This window comes from Mus caroli, chromosome 18 (genome assembly GCF_900094665.2).
Source record: "Mus caroli chromosome 18, CAROLI_EIJ_v1.1, whole genome shotgun sequence".
Lineage (NCBI taxonomy): Eukaryota > Metazoa > Chordata > Mammalia > Rodentia > Muridae > Mus > Mus caroli.
In genome coordinates this window covers 73,920,233-73,930,215 of record NC_034587.1, presented here as the reverse complement: position 1 = coordinate 73,930,215, position 9,983 = coordinate 73,920,233, and positions in this window count along the sequence as shown.

Sequence of the window (9,983 nt, the reverse complement as noted above, 5' to 3'; positions counted from 1 at the left end):
CTGTAAGCAGATAACGCCAGGTTTGTTCCCCTGGGTACTGTGTGGCTCTCGGTGTTCTCCAGTGTCCCCCTCAGCTCCAGGTCACTTTCAGCTCCAGAAGGAAGGGGGTGGGATACACTTCACGAGATTCCCCGAAACATCCCTCAGATTTTCAAGTCTGGAACAAGAGCCCTGTGCTAACTAGCTACAGTGACCATGTTAATTGGGTATACTGAGAATCCACCTACAGTTCCCAGTGCTGTGACCAGGCTGTGTTCCAGAAATTTCTATGTGAGCCAGTTTTTTGGAACTCTGAATGCATTTCCCCATAGAAACCAAGTTATAAATGGTGGTTGGTTTTTCAGGCCAGTCCACAAATTTCTATTTAACTCATGAGACTCTTGCAGTATTTTTGTGAGCAGCAATGTTAACTTAGAATGGTGGATGTAGGGAAATGCATTTAAGGTTTCAGGTTGGTTATAGGTATACATATACATGTGCATATATGTATACACATACACACACACACGCATGCACATGCACACATACACATATGTAATTAGTTCCTTTTCTCATTGCTGAAACATGTTACCCTACAAATGGGACTTAAGGAAGCATTTGTTTTGCTTCACAGTTTGAGGATACAGTTTCTCGTGGCGGGGAAGCCACAGTTGCAAAAGCAAGTAGAAACTGGTCACATTGTAACTGCAGCCAGGAAGCAAAGAAAGGTGGCCTGCTGGTCTTTAGCTAACCTTTTTCTTTTGGGTAAGTCCAAGAACCCATCCCAAGGCTTGCTCACTTAATTTAGGGCCAGACTTCCTATCTCAATTTATCTAATCTAAAAACTCCATTACAGATACACCTCGGGGTGTGTCTCAGTGGTGGTTCTAAACTCCATCAGATCGACAGTCCAAATTAACCATCCTAGCAGGTCTTCTAAGTGATATCAAGGGTCTGGGAAATTGCTTGGATGGAGGACGGGTAAATATTTGGGAGCACACACACCTGTACACACACCAAATGCATACCATGTGGGCAGAGGAGTCTGTTACTGAAATCCTGAACTGGGAACAAGTGTCCAAGCCCCACCATGAGGTGTTGTAGGGGTGTGGACCCAGACAGAAATGTTTCTTCCCAACTTCCTTGGAAAAAACCATTCACATGCCTGTCTACACTTAATATCTCGCCTGTAAGAAGTCCTTGAACCCTGACCAGCCCACACTGGTCCCTGATTGCAGGCAGCCCACATGCAGGGCCCCTGAGACTATTTGGCTTGGAGAGCTCCCCGCATGGAGGCTGGCAGGTGTAAAGAGCCTGTTTTCCTATGTGCTCCAGCATCTGGACTGTAAGACAGAAAAAAAATCTAGATAAGCTGGGAGTCTGGAAAGCCGGGGATGGGAAAAGTACAGTCAAGTTTGCGGGAAGTGAGAGCAGGCATCAACTCTTGTTGATGAGACACAAAAGATGTTTCATACAACAACCCAGGATCTGGAGCAGTGATACCAGTACCCTGGGGAAGGCGCTCTTGCCTCCATTGCCACAGGCCAGTGTTGGCTGACTGTCTGAACAGTTCCCTGGCCAGTGCACAGGGCAAACCGGAAGAGTTAGAGAGCCGATAGAAGCAGCTTTCAACCAACGATGAGTGGAGAGTTCATGAGTGGATTCTTAAGCTCTCCGTTGAGATGACTCTGAGGTGTATTCTGTGCCATGTCCCGGAGTTCCCAGAAGGCTGAACTCCAGCTGCTCCTAATGACAACTGGCTCCAGATGATAATTATCTATTGCCATGGAACAAATCAACCTAAAGTTTTGTGGTTGCTAAGCAGCCATCATTTATTTCTCATGATTCTATGGGTTGACTGGAGTCTGTCTCTTGTGCTGCCTTCGCCTGGACTCACACAGCTTCATTTGCCTGGAAGCTGGCCGGGACAGAAGTCCTGGATGGCTGCATCCACACCTTGGCAGCTCGCTGGGCACCTTGGTTCTCTTCTAAATGACACCACATCCTCCAGGAGGCCAGGGTTCCTGATGTGGCTATCTCAAGGGGTCACAGGCAGCGGGTATCTACTGGGTCCTTCGCCTGAAGGCACTAGAACTCATCCAGTGCTCATTTTATTGGTCAGCACAAGACCAACACCCATGTTCAATGGTATGGAGAAGAACGCTGCTCTGCCCTGGATGGGAAGCACACCAAGTTGCCCTATCAAAGAGAAGTGTGCTGGATACTTTAGTGGAGAGAATAAAGACCATTACACACACACACACACACACACACACACACACACACACACACACACACACTCTTTGTCTTCTCCCGTTCTCTTGGCACTGTCTTCTTGCAGGTCACCTCTGAAACACATACTTAAATGGGAGTATTGGAAACAGTGTTTACTGCTAGAGAAACCTAAGCCACAATCCACACAGCATCACGGGAGGCTGGAACCAGCCACAGACTCTGTTCCTAGACAGGAGATGATGACAGGCCACAGGGAGAGCCTTATCTTTTATCTCCATCTCTTTCAGATAGCCTATAGCTTTGTTTTCCCTTTCTTTGGTAAAGACCTGTTTAATGAGACTCTGGGAAAATTTCCATGAAATTTGTGTGGGCCAGAAGTGAAGATCCAGAGGATGGGCCCTTTTTAAAAAAAAATAAGACTTCTGTACTATAAGGTTTTCCAAATATTGAAATAGTCTTGCTTTTATTCTGAGGAAGAGTTCATTTCTCCAGTTTTCTGAATTGAGAAACATATACCATGGCACTTGTGTGGAGATCAGAGGAGAGCTAACAGAGACAAACCGGTTTTGTCTTTCCATGATGTGTGGATGTCTGGGGAATTGAACTCAGGTTGTCAACCTTGGTGCCAAATGCTTTTGCCTGCTGAGCCCGCCCCCTTGCCCTGTTTCTGTCTCACAGCTGATGCTGGTGTATCTTTTGCTGTTTACTGGAGGATTCCTTAAGTTGACCTTACAACTCTTCTACTATATAGCAAGTTTCATGTCTACTCTTGGCTTCCAAGAGATATTCCTGTTCTATGAGTGTTCTTTTTTTTTTTTTTTTTTAAAGATTTATTTCATTTTGTGTGTATGGGTACACAATAGCTGTCTTCAGACAGACACACCAGAAGAGGGTATCAGATCTTACCACAGATAGTTGTGAGCCACCATGTGGTTGCTGGGAATTGAACTCAGGACCTTCGGAAGAGCAGTCAGTGCTCTTACCCGCTGAGCCATCTCTCCAGCCGCCTCTGAGTGTTCTTGCTGTGGAATATCTGCTCTCATTTCCCTGAAGGCACTGATGAGCTATAAAATGCTGTCTTTCTCTTCCTGTGCAGTGTCTGCTGCCTCCAGGATGTTTGGACACCGTCTTCCTCAGTACAGCCTCTTTCCCATCTGCTCACAGTCAAGGGGAACAAAGTGGGCTTGAACACTCTGACCAGCTCAGCAAGACACATCAATCTTTTAATGGTGGGTGTTTTCGTTTGTTGGTTTTCAAGACATGGTTTCTCTGTGTAGCCCTGGCTGTCCTGGAACTTGTTCTGTAGACCAGGCTGGCCCCAAACCCAGATGTCTGACTGCCTCTGCCTCCTGAGCTCTGGAACTAAAGACTATTTTTTACTGAAAAATTACTTTCAGGGGCTGGAGAGATGGCTCAGTGGTTAAGAGCAGTGACTGCTCTTCCAGAGGTCCTGAGTTCAATTCCCAGCAACCACATGGTGACTCACAACCATCCATAGTGAGATCTGACGCCCTCTTCTGGTGTGTCAGCTACAGTGAACTTACATATAATAATAAATAAATCTTTGGGCAGGAGCAAGCAGGCCTGGAGCGAGCACAGGTCCTGAGTTCAATTCCCAGCAACCACATGGTGGCTCACAACCATCTGTATAGCTATAGTGTACTCATATACATAAAATAAATAAATAAATAAATCTTAAAAAAAATAAAGTGGAGAGACATTGAAGAAGGTGTTTAGTAACCTTTGACTTTGACACATATGCACATGTATCCACACACACATGTGTACATACCCACACAAACACATTAAAAAAAAAGACCAATAAGGTAAGAAAAACTGTCAAAAACAAAACAAAACAAAACAAAACAAAACACCCAAAGTGAATCATAAAGTTTACAAAGAAACCATTGTGTTCCTTTTATGTTGGCCAACTTACTTCTGGGCATGGGACCTGCACAGGGCTATGGATACCCAGGACACTCCCTTGGAGAAAACGGATTTTCCCCTTTCCAGTGGGTATCAATTGCAGATAGCTTCTTGGTTAGGGGTGAACACCCATATCCACTCTCCATCCCAGGACTGGTACCCTGTCTGGCTGGAACACATGCCAGTCTTGTGTGCACTGCTGGTCTTTGTGAGTTTATATGTACATCAGTCCTGTTGTGTCTGTGGTGTCGTCCATCCCCTCTGGTTCTTCCAACATTTCTACCTCCTCTTCTGCAAGCTTGTAGGGCGTTTTCTTAATTAGTGACTGATGGAGGAGGGGCCAGTCCATTGTGAGTGGGGCCATCCCTAGGCTGGAGGTTCTAGGTTCTATAAATAAACGGACTGAGCAAGCTATGAGAAGCAAGCCAGTAAGCAGCATCCCTCTATTCATGGCCTCTGAGTTAGTTAGTTCCTGCCTCCAGGTTCCTGTCTTAGTTCCTTCTGTGACTTTCCTCAGTGATGGACTGTCACCTGACTGTATACGTGGAATAGCCCTTTCCTCCTCATGATGCTTTTAGTGGTCGTGTTTCATCACAGCAATGGTAACCCTAAGACCATTGTCCCTCTCTGCATCCCATCCTTTCCTGTTCCTTACCATCCCCCTCCCCACTTACTTCCCCTATTCTAGTTTCTCTTTTACATCACATCACTGTTGGGCAGCGGGCGGAAAATAAAGGGAGTGGAAGAAAACTTGCGTCCTGCCAGAGTTCCGGTGCTCTGGGCGGGCGGATGCGGGAGGACGCGGGAGGACGCGGGAGGACGCGGGAGGACTGCCACATGCTTTCCATGAAGCCCCGGGTGGGTGTCTGGCTGTGGGAAGCCATTGGCGGGGGAGGGGGGGGGGAGCCAGACAAGGGGCAGTCCTAGGAACAGGTTCTCAGTCTCGGGCATCCCAGACACGACTGGACACCGCTGAAGAGTTGAGAACAAATGGGGGCCCTGGGGGCAACTCAGTCAGCCCTGGGGCCGAAGGGAGGAGAGGGCAGGGAGAGAGGGGGCACTGGGTGGTTCCCACTCCAGTGAGAGTCCTTGGTCCGGTGCGTGGTAGGAGCACAGGAAGACCTTCCGGTGGGAGGTTAGACACAGCTCCTTAGAGGAAAGCCTATTCCATCGTTCAAGCATGGCAGGCCTAGATGAGCAGAGACAGTCTATGGTTTTAGAGCTTTATTGTAGAAAGGCAGGGAGAAAGAGAGAAGGTAGAAAGAGAGAGAGAGAGAGAGGCCAGCCATGGCCACGTGGAGAGAGGAGGGAAGAGAGAGAGAGAAGGAGGGCTAGAGATGAGAGTAAGAAAGGTGAGGGCTTAAAGGGAGCAAGGCAGGGCCAAGCAGCTCCTTTTATAGTGGGCTGGGCTACCTTGTTGCCAGGTAACTATGGGGAGGAGCACACCTGGCTATAGTCAGGTAACTGTGGGGTGGAGTGGAGCCAGAATGCTTGGGACATTGTCTGTGTGACTTATAGTCACAGAATTATGGAGTTGGGAACTCTGTGGTGTCAGGCACCTGACTCTGGGAACATGGCTTGCTCTTCCGTCCCTTGTAGAGTTTTCTACTGGGTAGTCGGAGCAAGCCTCATTCAACCAAAATAGGCTGCCTTTCACGGTCCCACACATCACGTCACCGTCTTCCATTTCCCATCTCTTGGAAGATCCTCTCCTGGGCCCCAGGCCCTTATGAGGTACCTAATCGCTGTGATTCTTCAGCTCCAAATTTAATAAATTTTTTTTTGTTTGCTTTTTGAGACAAGGCTTCTCTGTATAGCTCTGGATGTCTTGGAACCTACTCCGTGAACCGGGCTGGCCTCGAACTAGAAGAAGATCTGATTGTCTCTGCCTCCTGAGTGCTTGAACTAAAGGTATGCGCCACCATGCCCGGCTTAATTTCATTTTTCTGAACAGCTGAATAATATTCCATTGTATAAATGCACCACATTTTCATGCATCATTCATCAGTTGATGACACATAAGCTGTGTCCAACGTCTGGCTGTTGTGAATGGAGCAGCAGTGAGCATGGATGAGCAGGTGTCTCTGTGGTAGGATGTAGAATCCTTTGGGTAGATGCCCAAGAATAGTATGCCTGGATCTTGAGGTAAATGTATTTCTAGCTTACTGAGGAGCCACCACACTGATTTCCATGGTGGCCGGACAAATTTACATTCCCGCCAGCGCTGGGTAAGTACACCTCTTTCCCTGCATCCTGACCAGCATCCCTGGCCATGCGGTTGTTTGTTGTATTCATATTGGCCATCCTAATTGGTATGAGATGAAATCCCAAATTAGTTTTTAGTTGCATTTCTCTGAGGGCTGAGGATGTCGAACATTTAAGTGTTTCTCGGCCATTTGTGTTTTGTCTTTCAGGAACTCTGCTTAGCTTAATATTCCTTTTAAAAATTGAGTTGTTTTCTTGATGTTTAGTTTTTTTTGAGCTCTTTATGTATTCCAGATACTAACCCTCTATAAGATGTTCAACCGGCAGACGTTTTTCTCACTCTGTATGCCTCTGTTTTGCCTGGAGGATGGAAGACATGTCACTCTTGTGATTCACTGTCAGGTGATCTTGATAGCTTTGTTGGGGCCTTCTGGACTAATACCCTTAGGCCAGCCTGCTCTGGCCAATCAGATAGGTGTCTGGACTGGAGCTGGGTGGTTGGTGGTAGAACTTTTAGGAAAATGACATCTTGAATAACAGGAAGAGACCAAGAGACTGCCCCTCTTTTCCTATCTTTTCTGACTTTGAGACCATTCAGCGAAGGCGTGATCCAGAGGCTGTGTAGTCATTCCACAATCATGACAATAACCCAGAAAATGAAAACCCATATATAGGCAATTAGGATCACAAGACTGGAAAACCAAGCAAGCAAGCAAGCAAGCAAGCAAGCAAGCAACCAACCAACCAACCAACCAACCAACCAACCAACAGCAACAAAACCAAACGGAGGAACCTTTACATTGTTGAGCCTCTAAACCCATCTTCACGGCCTATCTCTTCACACTGGGACATGGCAAGTCCAACAGAGCATGAATTTGTGGTTTAAGCCTCCAATACAAGGTGTTCTGTCCATTACGGTTGATAGTAGCCTGACTAATAGCACCCCCAGACTGTGTTTCTGGTCTCAGAGTCTTCTAGTGCCTGGGATAAAAGCTATGACTCTTTGGAGGACAACCCAGCAGTTGGCCCATGCAGTGTTTATTGAGTGTGTCTGATACCAGACACTTACTTAGGTACTAGATTGGAAATCCAAAACCTAATGAGTTGTGGGAGGCAGAAACTGGAAAGAGACAAGGCAGGTTTTCTCCCTGTGCATTGAGCCTAACCATGTGTGTGGAGACTGGGTATCCAAGCACTGGGTTCAGCATTCACCTTGCAGTCTCATCTCCAGCTTCTACTGGGACACAGCAGCGCTACACTGGGATGCACAGGAAGAAACCAAGGCTCCGAGAGGCTTTTCCATAGCAACTCGACAGTGCAGGGTTGGATCTCTGGCCACACACTTAATTCCTTCCTGGTAGACAGGTTGTGGGAAGTATCCCATTTCCAGCCAGGAGGAAAAGAACATGATTCAGCAGAGAGAACAGGGAGAGGTGCCATGTTTGTTCAGTCAGCGTGCCAACTGGGTGGTTAGCTGGGCAGTCTAAGGGAGTGACTGACTGCCTAGTCATTAGCAAAGGAGATTTACTTAATCACTTATGGGGTCTACTTCGTGCAAGCGCTGCGATGGGAGATGCTGGAGAACACGAGGGTGGAGTTGGCGCTGTCCCTGCCTGCAAGGTACCAGAATGCATCTGACCAGTGGCTGAAGGGATGGACTGTATTCTTTAGATGCTCAGGAGGTCCCAGAGCACAGAGAGGCCTCATAGTGGAGCCGATGTTTTCCCAGCATTTAAAAGCAAGACTCGGGGGAAAAACAGTTTGAAGGTTCCTTTGAAAAGTTAAACACGAAATTACCATATGACCCAGAAACACTTCTCTTAGATACACATAGAGAATACCTTGGCTGGGAGTTTGATGTCAGGCTCCCATGCTCGCACACTGTTGACAATGGCGGAGAGGGAGGAACAACCCGGGTTTCACAAGCAGATGAGTGGGTAAACAAACTATGATCTACCTGTGCGAGGAAATGACATCCAGACTAAGGGATGTATGTGTGTGACAGTCAGACACGTATTTCAACATGGATTAACTGTGAAGGCATAACCTTAAGTAAGCCAGACAGAAAAGGATGCATGTTTCATGACTACTTAAGACAGGACCCCAAATAGACAAATTCATAGCGACATTAGGCGACCTGCCAGGAGATGACTGCATGTTCCTTGTGGTCTGTGCCCAAGGAATCTCTGGGTGTCTCCTAATCATCTGATTCCTGGCTTGAGAAGTGACCTAACACCAAACATTCCACCCTTACAAGAAGCAAGGTAAACATCCCTAGAAGGCATCAGGAAGTCCCTGAAACTGATCAGATTCACTAGGACTCTCTCTGCCCGCGTAAGCAATGAAAGCTGAGAATCCCTCTCATAAGCCAAGCTCTGAAGGAAACTCCTAGACTCTTCATACACACAAATTAAAAATAATAAAAATCTTGTTTTTAAAAGAACCCAAGACTCCTTGGTGGGTGGGGTGGTCACAAGTACCTGTTAAAACTGGCTAGTGATATGGCTTAGTGACAGAGTATGCGTCTGGCCTGCAGGTTTGATTGAATCTAAGAGTTGACACTGGCAGAGGCTCTGGTGCACACCATGAGCCCCTGGATTGATAGGTGGAAGCAGGCCCTTTGTCACCAGAAGCCTTGCGAAGGTCTTTTGCCACTGAACTCCCTCCCAGCAGCCTCCAACTGTGGGGGTTGGGAGAGCCTCCCAGGCACACTGACATGTGGACTGGCCTGGTATTCTGTGGTTTGGTAATGTGTGGCAGCTACAACCTCTGTGCTCCCGAGCGCCATAGCCTTGTGACACCCAGAGGACAGTGCTTTGCGACAGTTCTCTCTGTGATCTGGTTTTCTCAATCTTTCTGCCTCCTCTTCCAAGCCTTGGGGGAAGGGGTGTGACATAGATGTCTTAGATGTCTTACTTACGGCTGAGCACCCTGCCGACTCTGTTTTTCTCCGATTTGACCACTTGTGTCTCTGTCTTCACTGTCATCCACTAGGGGGAAAAAAAAGGAGCTTCCCTAATGAGGACTTTCAATACCTCAGGCCTTGTCTCCAAAGAGACAACTCAGTAACACATAGTTTCTACCGAGGGTCACGCAGACAGCTGTGTGAACACAGAAAGCAGGCTGAACCACCGCAGGACCAAACGCTGGACCAAGATTCTGATGTTTAAAAAGGAGAAAAATCCTTATTTCCGGTTGCATTAGAATGCCTTTTGGTTTTTTTTTTTTTTTTCCACAGACTTCGGGGTATCAGAGCCACGTGAGCCGGAGGCGCCCTCAGGCCACTCTGCTCAAGGGCACACAGGGATTCTCATTGTCATTGAACACCCTGGTGTTCGTGAGTGCTGGTGTGCTGGGTGTTTGATGCAGAGTCAAGCAAGGCAGCCCCACTTCGAGCTGGAGGTTAGAATGCAGAACTATGCTTTTCTAAGAGGGACCCTCTGCATAACGGAGGTGGCACTTGTTAAGATATATAGGTTCTAGGGCCAACCCTGGGTGTCCTGAGTCTCAGGGACTAAGACCTAGGGTGCTGCCCGCTGCTGCTGCTTCTTCTTCTTCTTCTTCTTCTTCTTCTTCTTCTTCTTCTTCTTCTTCTTCTTCTTCTTCTTCTTCTTCTTCTTCTTCTTCTTCTCCTCCTC